This window comes from Triticum dicoccoides, chromosome 6B (assembly GCF_002162155.2).
Source record: "Triticum dicoccoides isolate Atlit2015 ecotype Zavitan chromosome 6B, WEW_v2.0, whole genome shotgun sequence".
NCBI lineage: Eukaryota > Viridiplantae > Streptophyta > Magnoliopsida > Poales > Poaceae > Triticum > Triticum dicoccoides.
The window spans coordinates 722,701,052-722,721,508 of NC_041391.1; positions in this window are offsets into that span (position 1 = coordinate 722,701,052).

The window sequence follows — 20,457 nt, forward strand, 5'->3', positions numbered from 1 at the left end:
ACACACACCTAGTTGCGAGTCCATGGTCGTCATGCAACTGGAGACCCTCGACAAACACACACACCCTCTAATTGCGAGTCGATGGTCGGCTTGCAACTGGGGACCCTCGACAAACACACATACACACACCCTTAGTTGCGAGTCGATGGTCGACATGCAACTGGGGACTCACGACAAAACACGCACACACCTTGGTGTAAGTCGATGGTCATCATGCAACTGGGGACCACGACAAACACACAAAAAGCACCCTTAGTTGTGAGTCGATGGTCGACATGAAACTGGGGAGCCTCAACAAAACACAGACTCGCCTAGTTGCGAGTCGATGTTCTGCTTGCAACTGGGGCTAGACTCTTCGTATTCTAAAACGGCCCATATCAAACCAAGGCGATGGCGGCCCAACAAAAAAAAAGTCGCACTCCGTTGCAGGCCTCCCAGCCCGACAACAAGACAATACAACGAGACACAAATTGATCGCGACGCGTGCGATCACTTGAGCGTGAAATATAAAGCACAAACAGATCAGACTAGCATGTAACTAGGGGTCGTCAACAAACACACACACACACACCCTAGTTGCAAGTCGATGCCTGACATGCAACTGGGGACCCCTTGACAAAATGAGAAACACGCACACATTCTAGCTGCAAGTCGGTTATCGACATGCAATTGGGGACCCTCGACACACACACACACACATCCCCTAGTTGCGAGTTGATGGTCAACTTGCAACTAGGGGGCCACAAATAAAACACACATATAGACACACAACCCCTAGTTGCGAGTTGATGGTCAACTTGCAACTGGGGCCACGAATAAACACACACACACACACACACACTTAGTTGCGAGTCGATGGTCAACTTGCAACTAGGGGTCGTCAACAAACACACATATCCCCCTAGTTGCGAGTTGATGCTTGACATGCAATTGGGGACCCCTTGACAAAATGACAAACACGCACACACTCTAGTTGCAAGTCGGTTATCGAAATGCAATTGGGGACCCTCGACACACACACACACACATCCTCTAGTTGCGAGTTGATGGTCAACTTGCAATTGGGGGCCACAAATAAAACACACATACAGACATACACCCCCCTAGTTGCGAGTTGATGGGCAACTTGCAACTGGAGGTCCTCAACAAACACGCACACCCTAGTTGTGAGTCGATGCTTGACATGCAACTGGGGACCCCTTGACAAAATGACAAACACGCACGCACTTTAGTTGCAAGTCGGTTATCGACATGCAATTGGGGACCCTCGACACACACACACACCCCCTAGTTGCGAGTTGATTGTCAACTTGCAACTAGGGGCCACAAATAAAACACACATACAGACACACACACACCCTAGTTACGAGTCGGTGGTCGACATGCAACTGGGATCCCTTGACAAAAAGACACACACATGCACGCACCTCTAGTTGCGAGTCGATTATCGACATGCAACTCGGGACCCACGACAAAACACATACACACACACAAATCCCTAGTTGCGAGTCGATGGTTAACTTGCAACTAGGGGTCGTCAACAAACACACACATCCCCCTAGTTGCGAGTTGATGCTTGACATGCAACTGGACCCCTTGACAAAATGACAAACACGCACACACTCTAGTTGCAAGTCGGTTATCAACATGCAACTGGGGACCCTCGACACACACACACACACACGTCCCCTATTTGCGAGTTGATGGTCAACTTGCAACTGGAGGGGCCATAAATAAAACACACATATAGACACACAACCCCTAGTTGCGAGTTGATGGTCAACTTGCAACTGGGGGCCACGAATAAAGACACACACACACAGAGACACACACACATACACACATACCTAGTTGCGAGTCGATGGTCAACTTGCAACAAGGGGTCGTCAACAAACACACACATCCCCCCTAGTTGCGAGTCGATGCTTGACATGCAACTGGGGACCCCTTGACAAAATGACAGACACGCACACACTCTAGTTGCAAGTCGGTTATCGACATGCAATTGGGGACCCTACACACACACATCCCCTAGTTGTGAGTTGATGGTCAACTTGCTACTGGAGAGCCAGAAATAAAACACACATACAAACACACACACCCTAGTTGCAAGTCGATGCTTGACATGCAACTCGGGACCCCTTAACAAAAAGACACACACACCCCTAGTTGCAAGTCATTTATCGACATGCAATTGGAGACCCTCGACACACACAAACATACGCACACACTCTAGTCGCGAGTCGGTTATCAACATGCAATTGGGGACCCTCGACACACATACACACATCCCCTAGTTGCGAGTTGATGGTGAACTTGCAACTGGGGGCCACAAATAAAACACACATACAGACACACACACACTCTAGTTGCGAGCCGATGCTTGACATGCAACAGGGGACCTATTGACTAGACAAAGCTTAGACATTCCTTTTTTGACGATGTTCAAGCTTGTAGCAACCCTATCTGGCATTTTATGTATCCACAAAAAAAATAGAAAAACAAAAAATGAGTGAAAAAGGTATCTATTTTTAAAAAATGTCCCATGTGTTGTACGCAAAAAAAAAATCCAAAAATCAAAACCAAAAATGGCCCAAAAACGAAAACTAACGACCAGCAACAGACGCGGCAAAAAAAAAAGACAACCCGCAACAAGCGCGGCCCAAAAAAAAAGAAAGCCCACAAAACAGGCGCGGCCCAAAAACAGAAAATGTAAAGCCAGCAACAGACTCGGCCCAAAAAAAAAGAAAGCCCACCCCGCAACAGGCGAGCGCTGCCAGCGAGCGATGCCGGATGCGATCGCTGTGCTGCGAGCTAGCGATGCTGGATGCGCTTGTTGCACCTGCGTTGAAGAAAAAAAAACAGTTAGATGTGACATTCTTAAAAAACATCTAGATGTGAATTAGTCATTCTGAATTTTTGATCTATGTGTGTATATATACATCCCAATATGGAAAAAACATTAGTGATTAAATAAAGAGTCAATAAATTCTGGATATATTTTGAAATAAACTTGACCTACCATTGTACTCGTAAAAAAATTCACGGAAAGAAAATATCTCGTTGACTTCTTTCCAAAAAAGAAAAAAAAAATCAGTCAAAATAGTGTGAATAGTGACGTATATAATAGCAAATAGTTTTTTTTTCTGCCATGAAGTCAACGCTGGTTTTCTATTCATGAAAAATTATATACAAGTGCAAATAAAGTCAACTTTATTGTAAAAACTTCCAAACTGTTTTGACTTTTTTTAATTATCAATTTTTTCCCATCTACCATTCTTAAGAAGTTGCTCCCCACTACTTCCTATTCTCTCATCATGCACACCGTCCACATTAGCATACATGCCACATCAGCGTTCAGACTCGAAAACCCACCAATCCACATGCATAATGTAGCCATGCAACCATGTCATACAGGCCTTAGATTTATTGGCCCCATTGTGCGACTCATCGTGTCACCATTGATTCCCCTTCATGAAAATGATTAAAACCCACCCAACTGTGTCTCCTCCGCTCCCTTCCAGTTCCTTTCTCCACTGTGCCTCTTCCCCTTAAGATAGACAATAATGGCCACGGCTTCGTTCTACATCCCCAAGACCGTCCCAATCTGCTCCAGCTACGAGTCTGCCTATTAGCATGCCATCAATCGCCGGCGAGGCTTCCATTCTCCGCGGAGTCCTGGTGGGCACACATACGAGCCATGGCTGTCTCACACAGGCGAATCTGTTGCCCCCAGCCCCGGCAGTCATGATCTCATCCTCCATATTTGGGCGCCTCATTTCAGGTCATCCGTATGTATGTTCATCAGGTGATCTATCCACAAACGCGGATTTGTCTCGAACAGCTAGGGCCCCATTTGGACGCCTGCAGGTAATCTGTGCACAAACGCTCATTCATCTCCAGTATAATGTAATTTTTGTTTTACTTACACCGTATTATCTTAGATCTATTACTACGTATCTTTCTAATTCTTCGACTATGTGCCTGCAACTAAAACTGAAGACTCTTTTGTTTTACCGCAAACTGAATCTTTGTGCAGGCCCATAAAAGGAAATTAAATATTTAGATATTAAAGGTGGTCCAGCTAGCAATTAAATATTTATGATCTCTCGACTGAGTTCATGAAATTAGATATTATATATGTTTTCTGGTATTTGACACACAAAAGGAAGTATACCCAGTACGCAGTCAAAGTATTATCTGAAGAACGCTCTCGATGAGCATCCAAAGTGGATGCCAAGTAGATGGCGCCAGTGCAACTCTGACGTAATCCCATGTTGAAGCTGCATATGTGGATTTTCAGGATACTTCGTTCTCAAATATACTGAATTTTCGCAACCTTTTTTTATTTTACAAAGGTAAAAACAATTTTAATTTATTTTATATTGTAAATAATATATGCTGGAAGATGAAGGTGTATGTTGTTCTGACCTTCCCATTATTTTGTGTTGTGGGCTCTGTAGCTCTCTCATGCATGTGGTTTATTGATTCATTATGATGGAAATTGAAAGCATTCTGATTATTCATTCATGTGAATTGTTATTTCTGACCAAGGGGACATATTTACCTTTTTGATCAATATACAGTGTACTCCACTCCGATTTGTGTTGGTTCATGATTGACTTCGGAAGACTGACAACTCCATCTCTTCCCTTTTTATGTAAACAACTCTTCTGTTCTCTTCGGCTACCTTTTGTAGACCAGGCCAGAAGTGACCATCGAAATTACAAACTTGCTCAAGCATTTTCACTGAACAACCACCATTACCTATAGTGAACCCTTCCTTCCAATTTAATTAATCATATTATTTTGTCGCACATTAAGGATTGTTGCTGATTTTTCAGTTTGGTTTCGTATATCACACGATTTACTTTTTTTCAGGGAGTAACCAAAGATGATCTTGATTGAAAACATGTACTTTTATCTGGATCATACTCATCTATTCATGTTTAATAAATCCATCCTATATCCGGATCAAAAGGCTTACTCATAGTTTCGCAGCAACGCGCGGGGGTATCATCTAGTATAAGATGAATATACAACCAGGAACCAAAGTGTATATTAATTTTTGAGTAAATTCCATTATTTGCCCCCTATTTTGATACTTTGAACGAGAGTTGCCCTACTTAATAGATTTGTATCCATTAATGATAATTCTGCCATATTTTACCCTTGTTAAATCCTTACATGTTTTATCAAGCAGGTCATAGTTGCCTGAGAACACCTGATGAGCATCAACGATGAGGCTCCTATTCAACGGGAAACATCAGACGGGATTCCGCCAAGCTAGCTTAAATTCAAAGGACCCCACGACGCTACTTGTCTGCTATGTCAGCAAGACCCAAAGACGGCGATGCACATCCCATTTTCACACGGCTATGGTTGTGTGTTGTTGACAAGTTGGTTTTGCCGCACAACATGTCGTCATTGCCTTCGAGGACGTCCTTGATGGTTTGGATAATACGCTCTTCTGCCCATCAAACAAAGGAGGTAGCTAAGAACGGGAGATTAATCACCGGTTAGTGTGGTGGATGCTTTGGAAGGAACGTAACGCTTGTATCTTCAATCAGTGTGCATGTGTTAGGGAAAGATGCAACTTAGTATTATGAAGAGGCTAAAGCCAATATATATACATGTACAAGTGGGAGGCCAAAGGCCAGAATGCAAAAGGCCAAAGGCCATCATAAATATAACTCTAACACCCTCCCCCCCTCAAACTTATGGTGGATCCACAACGCTGAGTTTGGAGAGGTAAAAACCACTTTGCACTCTAGTCTGGGCCTTTATGAAGAAGTCTGCCAACTATAACTCGGAAGACACATACTGAAGAGCAATAACATGATCCTGAATGTCAGCACGCACAAAGAAAGCATCAACCCCAATATGCTTGATAAGCTCATGCTTCACGGGATCCCGCGCAATATTGATAGCACTTGTACTATCTGACAAGAGGGTAGTAGGTGTAGTAACAGAAACACCAAAATCCTCAGGCAACCATCGTAACCAGGTCACCTCTGACGTCAATAGAGCCATATCTCGCAACTCAGCCTCTGCACTCGAACGGGAAACTGCAGTTTGTTTCTTTGTCTTCCAAGCAATGAAAGAACCAACAAGAAAAACACAGTAAGCAGATAGTGAACGTAGCCCATGTAGCATCCGAATAGGCCTGGAGCTCTAGCGAGCTGGAACGGGAAAAGAAGAGACGGTGAGAGATCGTGCCACGAAGATATCGTATAACACGAAGAAGGTGACTGTAGTGAACCGAAGTGGGAGTAGAAACAAACTGACTCAGAACATGGACATGATAGGAGATATCTGAACGAGTGACAACAAGATAGACAAGACTCCCAACAAGATGACAATAACGTGTCGGATCAGATAACGGCTCACCATCAGAAGCACGAAGGTGAACATTGAGCTCCATAGGAGTCTCAGCGGTGCGCTCATCACTAAGAGCCGCACGAGTGAGAAGTTCCTGGATATACTTTTCTTGGGAAATAAAGAAGCCATCAGAGGTAGAAGAAACCTCAACCCCAAGAAAGTAGCAAAGAGGACCAAGATCCGACATACCAAACTGCTCACTAAGACGTGCCTTGAGAAAGACAATGTACTCAGAGTCATCACCAGTGATAATCGTGTCATCAACATATAGCAGAAGAAGAGTCCTACCATGAGGAGAAAGGTGGACAAATAACGCTGGATCATGAACACTGGGCGAAAAACCAGCGGCAGTCACCACAGAGGCGAAGCACTGAAACCGAGAATGGGGGGCTTGCTTAAGGCCATAGAGAGAGCGGCGAAGACGACAAACCATGCCATCAGGAATAGAATACCCAGGTGGTGGCTGATAATAAACCTCCTCATGCAACTCACCATTTAGAAAGGCATTCTTCACATCAAGATGAGACACAGACCAATGGCGAACATAGGTCACAACGAGAAGTGTACGAATAGTGGTCATATGGGCCACAGGAGTAAAAGTCTCATCGTAATCACGACCATGCTCCTGCTGAAAACCACGAGCCACAAGACGAGCTTTATAACGCTCAAGAGAACCATCAGAGCGGGTCTTAATCTTATAGACCCACTTACAAGTGATGGGACTAACACATGGAGGAAGAGAAACTAGATCCCACCTGTCGGTGCGCTCAAGGGCGGCAATCTCCTCTGCCATCGCAAACTGCCATTCAGGATGAACAACAGCATCTCGATAAGAAGTCGGCTCAAGAATGGTCGAAAGACCATAGCGAGAAGGAGAATATCGGTTAGGGGACGGACAAGGCCGAGAGCGAAGACCGTAAGTCGGCTGAGAGGCGAAAGACACACTAGAAATAGAGGGCACATCAGTAGACTCATCCAGAACACGTGAATGACGAGTATAATGGAAAGGAAAGGAGGGAAGAGGTGGAGCCACTGGAGGTGGAGACGGAGAATGTATCGGTGATGAAGGTGGAGAAGTGGAAGGTATCGGTGATGAAGGTGGAGAAGTGGAAGGTTTCGGTGATGAAGGCGGAGAGTCATGCGAGAAGGGGGAAGAAGAACCCGTAGGAGAGGACGGCGTCCGATCTGCAACAGCGGGACGAGGAGTAGGAATACTGTGCACAGAGGGAGGTGTATCCGGAAATGTAAGAAAAGCGATGTCCTCTGTGGAAAAGGCGAGAGAGGATGGACGCGGGTAGAAGGGATGAGACTCATCAAAGGTCACATCCCGGGAAATACGCATCCGACGAACGATAGGATCCCAATACCAATAGCCCTTATGCTCATCACTATATCCAAGAAAGACACACTCAACAGACTGAGCAGTCAGTTTGGTGCGTTCACAAGGGGCAAGAAAAACATAGCAACCGCAACCAAACAAACGAAGCGCTGAATGATACGTCTCCAATGTATCTATAATTTTTGATTGTTCCATGCTATTATATTACCCCTTTTGGATGTTTACGGACTTTATTTTACACATTTATATCATTTTTGGGACTAACCTACTAACCGGAGGCCCAGCTCGTATTGCTGTTTTTTTTTTGCCTATTTCAGTATTTCAAAGAAAAGGAATATCAAACGGAGTCCAAACGGAATGGAACCTTCGGGAGCGTGATTTTTGGAACGAACGTGATCCAGAGGACTTGGAGTGCCAAGAAGCAGCCGAGGCGGTCAAGAGGGTGGAGGGCGCGCCCCTATCTCGTGGGCCCCTCGGGCGGCCACCGACCTACTTCTTCCTCCTATATATACCCACGTACCCCGAAAACATCTAGGGACCAACGAAAAACAATTTCCACCGCCGTAACCTCCTGTATCCGCGAGATCCCATCTTGGAGCCTTCGCCGGTGCTCCGCCGGAGGGGGAATCGACCACGGAGGGCTTCTACATCAACACCAAAGCCCCTCCGATGAGTTGCGAGTAGTTTACCACAGACCTTCGGGTCCATAGTTATTAGCTAGATGACTTCTTCTCTCTTTTTGGATCTCAATATCATGTTCTCCCCCTTTATTGCGGAGATCTATTTGATGTAACTCTTTTTGCGATGTGTTTGTCGAGATCCGATGAATTGTGGGTTTATGATCAAGTTTATCTATGAGAAATATTTGAATCTACTCTGAATTCTTTTATGTATGATTGAGTTATCTTTGCAACTCTCTTCGAATTATCAGTTTGGTTTGGCCTACTAGATTGATATTTCTTGCAATGGGAGAAGTGCTTAGCTTTGGGTTCAATCTTGCGGTGACCTTACCCAGTAACAAAAGGGGTAGCAAGGCACGTATTGTATTGTTGCCATCGAGGATAAAAAGATGGGGTTTATATCATATTGCATGAGTTTATCCCTCTACATCATGTCATCTTTCTTAATGCGTTACTCTGTTCTTATGAACTTAATACTCTAGATGGATGCTGGATAGCGGTCGATGTGTGGAGTAATAGTAGTAGATGCAGGCAGGAGTCGGTCTACTTGTCATGGACGTAATGCTTATATACACGATCATGCCTAGATAATCTCATAATTATTCGCTTTTCTATCAATTGCTCGACAGTAATTTGTTCACCCACCATAATACTTATGCTATCTTGAGAGAAGCGACTAGTGAAACCTATGGCCCCTGGGTCTATCTTTTATTGTATAAACTTTCAATCTAGTTTTATTTGCATCTTTACTTTTTCAATCTACATTATAAAATACCAAAAATATATTTATCTTATCATACTATCTCTATCAGATCTCACTTTCGCAAGTGGCCGTGAAATGATTGACAACCCCTTTATTGCGTTGGTTGCGAGTTCTTTGTTTATTTATGTAGGTGTGTGGGACTTTTGAGGAGCCTCTTACTAGATTGATACCTTGGTTCTCAAAAAGTGAGGGAGATACTTACGCTACTATTGTTGCATCACCCTTTCCTCTTCAAGGAAAACCAACGCAAGCTCAAGACGTAGCAAGAAGGATTTCTGGCGTCAGGTCTTTGCTCAAGTCAAGACATACCAAGTATCCATCACAAAATCATTTCCCTCGCATTTATATTATTTGCCGTTTGCCTGTCGTTTTCCTCTCCCCCACTTCACCCTTGCCGTTTTATTCGCCCTGTCTTTTCCAACCTTCTCCTCTCTTTTTCGCTTGCCTTTCTCTGTTTGCTCGTATGTTAGATTGTTTACTTTGTCGTTATGGCTAGTTCCTTATCCGCTCCTATGTCTCCCGAGTTTGAAGTTCTTCATTTCAAGCAAACGCAAGGAGAAAACTTAAAAGATGCTTGGTATAGGATGATGGAATCTTATCGCAATTGCACCCTAGAGGTGAATTTTAGAATTCTTCTTCACAATTTTTATGTTGGGCTAAATATGTCGCATAGACAACTCTTGGATTGCATTGCCAAAGGAAATTTTATTGAAATTAATCCTAGTATTGCGCATGAAATTATAGAGGGAATAGTGGGAACACTACCTCTAAAAGGAGGATCACATCCTACCCAAGAAGAAACTCAAGTATTTGGAAAGATTTGTGAAGTAACAATTTTTTTACAAAAGTCTCTTGATCCTCTTAAAAGTGTTAGCGGAAATCTTCCCCGCATGAATATGTTGATTACTCTTGCAATAAGCGGTTGGATTCTTTGGATCTAAAAATTTTTGAGTATGAAGGGAAACGTAAAGAACCTCCCAGGTTCGAGCATGACTCCGCTAAAAATCTGAAAATCAAAGATGGCACTACTTAGATCTATCTTCGCTTTTATGCCTAGCTAGGGGCGTTAAACGATAGCGCTAGTTGGAGGCAAGCCAATTTTATTTGTGTTTTTTGTTTTTTTCTGTTTAGTAATAAATTTTGCTTCTACCTTCTGTTTAGATGTGTTTTTATGTTTTAATTAGTGTTTGTGCCAAGTACAACCTATAGGATAACCTACGGTGATAGTTAATTTGATTCCGCTAAAAAACAGAAACTTTGCATGCACGAAATTAGTTTTATTAAATCACAGAAACGTGTTTTTGCGTTGATTCGTTTTGCTGTAGATCAATAGACGAATTGTCCGGGACTTCCTATTTTGGTAGGATTTTTAGAGTTCCTGAAATTTGCGTTAGTTACATATTGCTACAGACTGTTCTGTTTTTGACAGATTCTGTTTTTCGTGTGTTGTTTGCTTATTTTGATGCATCTATGGCTAGTATTAAGTGGTATGAACCATAGAGAACTTGAAATACAGTAGGTTTAACACCAATATAAATAAAGAATGAGTTCATTACAGTACTTATGTGGTGGTTTTGCTTTCTTTCACTAACGGAGCTTATGAGATTTCCTGTTGAGTTTTGTGTTGTGAAGTTTTCAAGTTTTGGGTAAAGATTTGATGGACTACGGAATAAGGAGTGGCAAAAGCCTAAGCGTGGGGATGCCCATGGCACCCCAAGATATTCAAGAGTAGCCAAAAGCCTAATATTGGGGATGCCCTCGGAAGGCATCCCCTCTTTCGTCTTCGTTCATTGGTAACTTTACTTAGAGCTATATTTTTATTTGCCACATGATATGTGTTTTGCTTGGAGCGTCGTGTATGATATTAGTATTTGCTTTTTAGTTTACCACAATCATCCTTGCTGTAAAAACCTTTTGGGAGAAGCCCACTTGATTGAAATTTATTAGAATACTATATGTGCTTCACTTATATCTTTTGAGCTAGATAGTTTTCCCTCTAGTGCTTCACTTATATCTTTTAGAGCACGGCGGTGACTTATTTTTCTAGAAATTGCTAGTCTCTCATGCTTCACTTATATTATTTTGAGAGTCTCTTAGAACAGCATGGTATTTCCTATGGTTATAAAATTGGTCCTAGAATGGTAGGCATCCAAGTTGGGTATAATAAAAACTATCATAGGAAGTGAATTGGATGCTATGATAAATTTGATACTTGATAATTGTTTTGAGATATGGAGGTAGTGATATTAAAGTCATGCTAGTTGGGTGATTATGAATTTAAAGAATGCTTGTGTTGAAGTTAGCAAGTCTTGTAGCATGCACGTATGGTTAAAGTTGTGTAACAAATTTGAAACATTAGGTGTCCTTGAATTGTGCATCCTTATGAGTGGCGGTCGGGGACGAGCGATGGTCTTTTCCTACCAATCTATCCCTCTAGGAGCATGCGCGTAGTGCTTGGTTTTTGATGACTTCTAAATTTTTGCAATAAATATATGAGTTCTTTTGACTAACGTTGAGTCCATGGATTATACGCACTTTTACCTTTCCATCATTACTAGCCTCTTCCGTATCGTGCATTGCCCTTTCTCACCTTGAGAGCTGGTGCAAACTTCGCCGATGCATCCAAACCCCGTGATATGATACGCTCTATCTGTTGGGGAACGTTGCAGAAAATTAAAAATTTTCCTACGGTTTCACCAAGATCCATCTATGAGTTCATCTAAGCAACGAGTCATGGGAGAGTGATTGCATCTACATACCACTTGTAGATCGCATTCGGAAGCGTTCAATGGAACGGGGATGATGGAGTCGTACTCGCTGTGATCCAAATCACCGATGACAAGTGCTGAACGGACAGCACCTCCGCGTTCAACACACGTACGGAGCGGATGACGTCTCCTCCTTCTTGATCCAGCAAGGGGAAAGGAGAGGTTGATGAAGATCCAGCAGCACGACGGCGTGGTGGTGGATGCAGCAAAACTCCGGCAGGGCTTCGCTAAGCAACTACGGGAGGAGGAGGAGGTGTAGCAGGGAGGAGGGAGGCGCCAAGCCTTTTTTTTGGGTGCGGCTGCCCCTCCCTCTATATAGGGGCAAGAGAGAGAGGGGGGCGTGCAGCCTTGCCCCTTCCTCCAAGGAAGGGTGCGGCCAAGGGAGGGAGGAGTCCATCCTCCCCAAGGCACCTAGGAGGTGCCTTCCCCTTTTAGGACTCTCCCCTCTCCCTCATCTCTTGGCGCATGGGCCTCTTGGGGCTGGTGCCCTTGGCCCATATAGGCCAAGGCACACCCCCTTCAGCCCATGTGCCCCCCCGGGGCAGGTGGACCCCTGGTGGACCCCCGGACCCCTTTCGGCACTCCCGGTACAATACTGATAACGCGCGAAACTTTTCCGGCGACCAAAATAAGACTTCCCATATATAAATCTTTACCTCCAGACCATTCCGGAACTCCTTGTGACGTCCGGGATCTCATCCGGGACTCCGAACAACTTTCGGTTTGCTGCATACTCATATTCATACAACCCTAGCGTCACCGAACCTTAAGTGTGTAGACCCTACGGGTTCGGGAGACATGCAGACATGACCGAGATGGCTCTCGGGCAATAACCAACAGCGGGATCTGGATACCCATGTTGGCTCCCACATGCTCCTCGATGATCTCATCGGTTGAACCACGATGTCGAGGATTCAAACAACCCCGTATACAATTCCCTTTGTCAATCGGTATTTTACTTGCTCGTGATTCGATCGTCGGTATCCCAATACCTCGTTCAATCTCGTTACCGGCAAGTCACTTTACTCGTACCGTAATGCATGATCCCGTGACCAAACACTTGGTCACTTTGATCTCATTATGATGATGCACTACCGAGTGGGCCCAGTGGTACCTCTCCGTCATACGGAGTGAAAAATCCCAGTCTCGATCCGTGTCAATCCAACAGACACTTTCGGAGATACCTGTAATGCACCTTTATAGTCACCCAGTTACGTTGTGACGTTTGGTACACTCAAAGCACTCCTACGGTATCCGGGAGTTACACGATCTCATCGTCTAAGGAAGAGATACTTGACATTGTAAAAGCTTTAGCAAAACGAACTACACGATCTTGTGCTATGCTTAGGATTGGGTCTTGTCCATCACATCATTCTCCTAATGATGTGATCCCGTTATCAACGACATCCAATGTCCATAGTCGGGAAACCATGACTATCTGTTGATCAACGAGCTAGTCAACTAGAGGCTTACTAGGGACATATTGTGGTCTATGTATTCACACGTGTATTACGATTTCCGGATAATACAATTATAGCATGAATAAAAGACAATTATCATGAACAAGGAAATATAATAATACTTTTATTATTGCCTCTAGGGCATATTTCCAACAGTCTCCCACTTGTACTAGAGTCAATAATCTAGTTACATTGTGATGAATCGAACACCCATAGAGTTCTGGTGTTGATCATGTTTTGCTCGCGGAAGAGGTTTACTCAACGGATCTGCAACATTCAGGTCCGTATGCACTTTGCAATTTTCTATGTCCCCATCTTGAACATTTTCATGAATGGAGTTGAAGCGATGTTTGATGTGCCTGGTCTTCTTGTGAAACCTGGGCTCCTTGGCAAGTGCAATAGCTCCAGTGTTGTCACAGAAGAGTTTGATCGGTTCCGACGCATTGGGTATGACTCCTAGGTCGGTGATGAACTCCTTCACCCAAATTGCTTCATGTGCTGCCTCCGAGGCTGCCATGTACTCCGCTTCACATGTAGATCCCACCACGACGCTCTGCTTGCAGCTGCACCAGCTTACTGCTCCACCATCCAACATATACACGTATCCGGTTTATGACTTTGAGTCATCCAGATCTGTGTCGAAGCTAGTGTCGACGTAACCCTTTACGACGAGCTCTTCGTCACCTCCATAAACGAGAAACATGTCCTTTGTCCTTTTCAGGTACTTCAGGATATTCTTGACCGCTGTCCAGTGTTCCTTGCCAGGATTACTTTGGTACCTTCCTACCAAACTTACGGCAAGGTTTACATCAGGTCTGGTACACAGCATGGCATACATAATAGATCATATGGCTGAGGCATAGGGGATGACACTCATCTCTTCTTTATCTTTTACCGTGGTCGGGCATTGAGCTGAGCTCAATTTCACACCTTGCAAAACAGGCAAGAACCCTTTCTTGGACTGATCCATTTTCAACTTCTTCAAAATCTTATCAAGGTATGTGCTTTGTGAAAGATCTATGAGGCGTCTCGATCTATCCCTATAGATTTTGATGCATAATATGTAAGCAGCTTCTCCAAGGTCCTTCATTGAAAAACTCTTATTCAAGTAGGCCTTAATGCTGTCCAAAAGTTCTATATCATTTCCCATCAAAAGTATGTCATCTACATATAATATGAGAAATGCTACAGAGCTCCCACTCACTTTCTTGTAAACGCAGGCTTCTCCATAAGTCTACATAAACCCAAACGCTTTGATCATCTCATCAGAGCGAATGTTCCAACTCCGAGATGCTTGCACCAGCCCATAAATGGATCGCTGGAGCTTGCATACCTTGTTAGCATTCTTAGGATCGACAAAACCTTCCGGCTGCATCATATACAGCTCTTCCTTAAGGTAACCGTTAAGGAATGCCGTTTTGACGTCCATCTGCCATATCTCATAATCATAGTATGCAGCAATTGCTAACATGATTCGGACGGACTTAAGCTTCGCTACGGGAGAGAAAGTCTCATCATAGTCAATCCCTTGAACTTGTCGATAACCCATAGCGACAAGTCGAGCTTTATAGATGGTAACATTACCATCCGCGTCCGTCTTCTTCTTAAAGATCCATTTGTTTTCTATCGCTCGCCGATCATCGGGCAAGTCTGTCAAAGTCCATACTTTGTTTTCATACATGGATCCTATCTCGGATTGCATGGCTTCAAGCCATTTGTTGGAATCTGAGCCCGCCATCGCTTCTTCATAGTTCGAAGGTTCACCGTTGTCTAACAACATGATTTTCAGGACAGGGTTGCCGTACCACTCTGGTGCGGAACGTGTCCTAGTGGACCTACGAAGTTCAGTAGCAACTTGATCCGAAGTACCTTGATCATCATCATTAATTTCCTCTCCAGTCGGTGTAGGCACCACAGGAACATTTTCCTGACCTGCACTACTTTCCGGTTCAAGAGGTAGTAGTTCATCGAGTTCTACTTTCCTCCCACTTACTCTTTTCGAGAGAAACTCTTTTTCCAGAAAGGATCCGTTCTTGGCAACAAAGATCTTGCCTTCGGATCTAAGGTAGAAGGTATACCCAATGGTTCCCTTAGGGTATCCTATGAAGACGCATTTTTCCGACTTGGGTTCGAGCTTTTCAGGTTGAAGTTTCTTGACATAAGCATCACATCCCCATACTTTTAGAAACGACAGCTTAGGTTTCTTCCCAAACCATAATTCATAGGGTGTCGTCTCAACGGATTTAGACGGTGCCCTGTTTAAAGTGAATGTAGTTGTCTCTAGAGCGTATCCCCAAAATGATAGCGGTAAATCAGTAAGAGACATCATAGATCGCACCATATCCAATAGAGTGCGATTACAACGTTCAGACACACCGTTAGGCTGAGGTGTTCTAGGCGGCGTGAGTTGTGAAATGGTTCCACATTTCCTTAAGTGTGTACCAAATTCGTGACTTAATATTCTCCTCCACGATCTGATCGCAAGAATTTTATCTTTCGGTCACGTTGATTCTCTACTTCATTCTGAAATTCCTTGAACTTTTCAAAGGTCTCAGACTTGTGTTTCATCAAGTAGACATACCCATATCTACTCAAGTCATCAGTGAGAGTGAGAACATAACGATATCCTCCGCGAGCCTCAACACTCATTGGACCGCACACATCGGTATGTATGATTTCCAATAAGTTGGTTGCTCGCTCCATTGTTCCGGAGAACGGAGTCTTGGTCATCTTGCCCATGAGGCATGGTTCGCATGTGTCAAATGATTCATAATCGAGCGACTCTAAAAGTCCATCAGCATGGAGCTTCTTCATGCGCTTGACACCAATGTGACCAAGGCGGCAGTGCCACAAGTATGTGGGACTATCGTTATCAACTTTACATCTTTTGGTATTCACACTGTGAACATGTGTAACATTACGTTCGAGATTCATTAAGAATAAACCATTGACCATCGGAGCATGACCATAAAACATTTCTCTCATATAAATGGAACAACCATTATTCTCGGATTTAAATGAGTAGCCATCTCTTATTAAACGAGATCCTGATACAATGTTCATGCTCAAACTTGGCACTAAATAATAATTATTGAGGTTTAAAACTAATCCCGTAGGTAAATGTAGAGGTAGCGTGCCGACGGCGATCACATCCACCTTGGAACCATTCCCGACGCGCATCGTCACCTCGTCCTTCGCTAGTCTCCGTTTATTCCGCAGCTCCTGCTGTGAGTTAGATATATGAGCAACGACACCGGTATCAAATACCCAGGAGTTACTACGAGTACTGGTAAGGTACACATCAATTACATGTATATCAAATATAGCTTTAGTGTTGCCGGCCTTCTTGTCTGCTAAGTATTTGGGGCAGTTCCGCTTCCAGTGACCCTTCCCTTTGCAATAAAAGCACTCAGTCTCAGGCTTGGGTCCATTCTTTGACTTCTTCCCGGCAACTGGCTTACAGGGCGCGGCAACATCCTTGCCATCCTTCTTGAAGTTCTTCTTTCCTTTGCCCTTCTTGAACCTAGTGGTTTTATTGACCATCAACACTTGATGCTCCTTCTTGATTTCTACCTCTGCTGACTTCAGCATTGAAAATACTTCAGGAATAGTTTTCACCAGCCCCTGCATATTGTAGTTCATCACAAAGCTCTTGTAGCTTGGTGGGAGCGATTGAAGGATTCTGTCAATGACCGCCTCGTTCGGGAGGTTAATGTCCAGCTGGGACAGGCGGTTGTGCAACCCAGACATTTTGAGTATGTGCTCACTGACAGAACTATTTTCCTCCATCTTACAACTGTATAACTTGTCGGAGACTTCATATCTCTCGACCCGGGCATGAGCTTGGAAAACTAGTTTCAGCTCCTCGAACATCTCATATGCTCCGTGTCGCTCAAAACGCTTTTGGAGCCCTGGTTCTAAGCTGTAAAGCATGCCGCACTGAACGAGGGAGTAATCATCAGCACGTGACTGCCAAGCGTTCATAACGTCTTGGTTCTCTGGGATGGGTGCATCACCTAGCGGTGCTTCTAGGACATATTGTTTCTTGGCAGCCATGAGGATAATCCTCAGGTTCCGGACCCAGTCCGAATAGTTGCTGCCATCATCTTTCAGCTTGGTTTTCTCTAGGAACGCGTTGAAGTTCATGGTGACATGAGCGTTGGCCATTTGATCTACAAGACATTTTGCAAAGATTTTAGACTATTGTTCATGATAATAAAGTTCATCTAATCAAATTATTTAATGAACTCCCACTTAGATTTGACATCCCTCTAGTCATCTAAGTGATACATCATCCGAGTCAACTAGGCCGTGTCCGATCATCACGTGAGACGGACTAGTCATCGTCGGTGAACATCTCCATGTTGATCGTATCTTCCATACGACTCATGTTCGACCTTTCGGTCTTTTGTGTTCCGAGGCCATGTTTGTACATGCTAGGCTCGTCAAGTTAACCTAAGTGTATTGCATGTGTAAAACTGTCTTACACCCGTTGTATGTGAACGTAAGGATCTATCACACCCGATCATCACGTGGTGCTTCGAAACGACGAACTTTAGCAACGGTGCATAGTTAGGGAGGACACTTTCTTGAAATTGTTATGAGGGATCATCTTATTTACTACCGTCGTTCTAAGTAAACAAGATGCATAAACATAATAAACATCACATGCAATTATATATAGTAGTGACATGATATGGCCAATATCATATAGCTCCTTTGATCTCCATCTTCGGGGCTCCATGATCATCCTGTCACCGGCATGACACCATGATCTCCATCATCATGATTTTCATCATCGTGTCTTCATGAAGTTGTCACGCCAACGACTACTTCTACTTCTATGGCTAACGCGTTTAGCAATAAAGTAAAGTAATTTACATGGCGTTCTTCAATGACACGCAGGTCATACAAAAATAAAGACAACTCCTATGGCTCCTGCCGGTTGTCATACTCATCGACATGCAAGTCGTGATTCCTATTACAAGAACATGATCTCATACATCACATATATCATTCATCATTCATCACAACTTGGGCCATATCACATCACAAAACACTTGCTGCAAAAACAAGTTAGATGTCATCTAATTGTTGTTGCAAGTTTTACGTGGCTGCAATAGGGTTCTAGCAAGAACGTTTTCTTACCTACGTGAAAGCCACAACGTGATTTGTCAACTTCTATTTACCCTTCATAAGGACCCTTTTCATCGAATCTGCTCCAACTAAAGTGGGAGAGACAGACACCCGCTAGCCACCTTATGCAACTAGTGCATGTCAGTCGGTGGAACCAGTCTCACGTAAGCGTATGTGTAAGGTCGGTCCGGGCCACTTCATCCCACAATACCGCTGAAGCAAGATAAGACTAGTAGCGGCAAGAAAGTTGACAACATCTACGCCCACAACAAATTGTGTTCTACTCGTGCAATAGAGAACTACAAATAGACCTAGCTCATGATGCCACTGTTGGGGAACGTTGCAGAAAATTAAAAATTTTCCTACGGTTTCACCAAGATCCATCTATGAGTTCATCTAAGCAACGAGTCATGGGAGAGTGATTGCATCTACATACCACTTGTAGATCGCGTGCGGAAGCGTTCAATGGAACGGGGATGATGGAGTCATACTCGCCGTGATCCAAATCACCGATGACAAGTGCTGAACGGACAGCACCTCCGCGTTCAACACACGTATGAAGCGGATGACGTCTCCTCCTTCTTGATCCAGCAAGGGGAAAGGAGAGGTTGATGAAGATCCAGCAGCACGACGGCGTGGTGGTGGATGCAGCAGAACTCCGGCAGGGCTTCGCTAAGCAACTACGGGAGGAGGAGGAGGTGTAGCAGGGAGGAGGGAGGCGCCAAGCCTTTTTTTTGGGTGCGGCTGCCCCTCCCTCTATATAGGGGCAAGAGAGAGAGGGGGGGCGCAGCCTTGCCCCTTCCTCCAAGGAAGGGTGCGGCCAAGGGAGGGAGGAGTCCATCCTCCCCAAGGCACCTAGGAGGTGCCTTCCCCTTTTAGGACTCTCCCCTCTCCCTCATCTCTTGGCGCATGGGCCTCTTGGGGCTGGTGCCCTTGGCCCATATAGGCCAAGGCGCACCCCCTTCAGCCCATGTGCCCCCCCCCCGGGGCAGGTGGACCCCTGGTGGACCCCCGGACCCCTTTCGGCACTCCCGGTACAATACCGATAACGCGCGAAACTTTTCCGGTGACCAAAATAAGACTTCCCATATATAAATCTTTACCTCCGGACCATTCCGGAACTCCTCGTGACGTTCGGGATCTCATCCGGGACTCCGAACAACTTTCGGTTTGCTGCATACTCATATTCATACAACCCTAGCGTCACCGAACCTTAAGTGTGTAGACCCTACGGGTTCGGGAGACATGCAGACATGACCGAGACGGCTCTCGGGAAATAACCAACAGCGGAATCTGGATACCCATGTTGGCTCCCACATGCTCCTCGATGATCTCATCGGTTGAACCACGATGTCGAGGATTCAAACAACCCCGTATACAATTCCCTTTGTCCATCGGTATTTTACTTGCCCGAGATTCGATCGTCGGTATCCCAATACCTCGTTCAATCTCGTTACCGGCAAGTCACTTTACTCATACCGTAATGCATGATCCCGTGACCAAACACTTGGTCACTTTGAGCTCATTATGATGATGCACTACCGAGTGGGCCCAGTGATACCTCTCCGTCATACGGAGTGACAAATCCCAGTCTCGATCCGTGTCAACCCAACAGACACTTTCGGAGATACCTGTAATGCACCTTTATAGTCACCCAGTTATGTTGTGATGTTTGGTACACCCAAAGCACTCCTACGGTATCCGGGAGTTACACGATCTCATGGTCTAAGGAAGAGATACTTTACATTGTAAAAGCTTTAGCAAAATGAACTACACGATCTTGTGCTATGCTTAGGATCGGGTCTTGTCCATCACATCATTCTCCTAATGATGTGATCCCGTTATCAACGACATCCAATGTCCATAATCAGGAAACCATGACTATCTGTTGATCAACGAGCTAGTTAACTAGAGGCTTACTAGGGACATA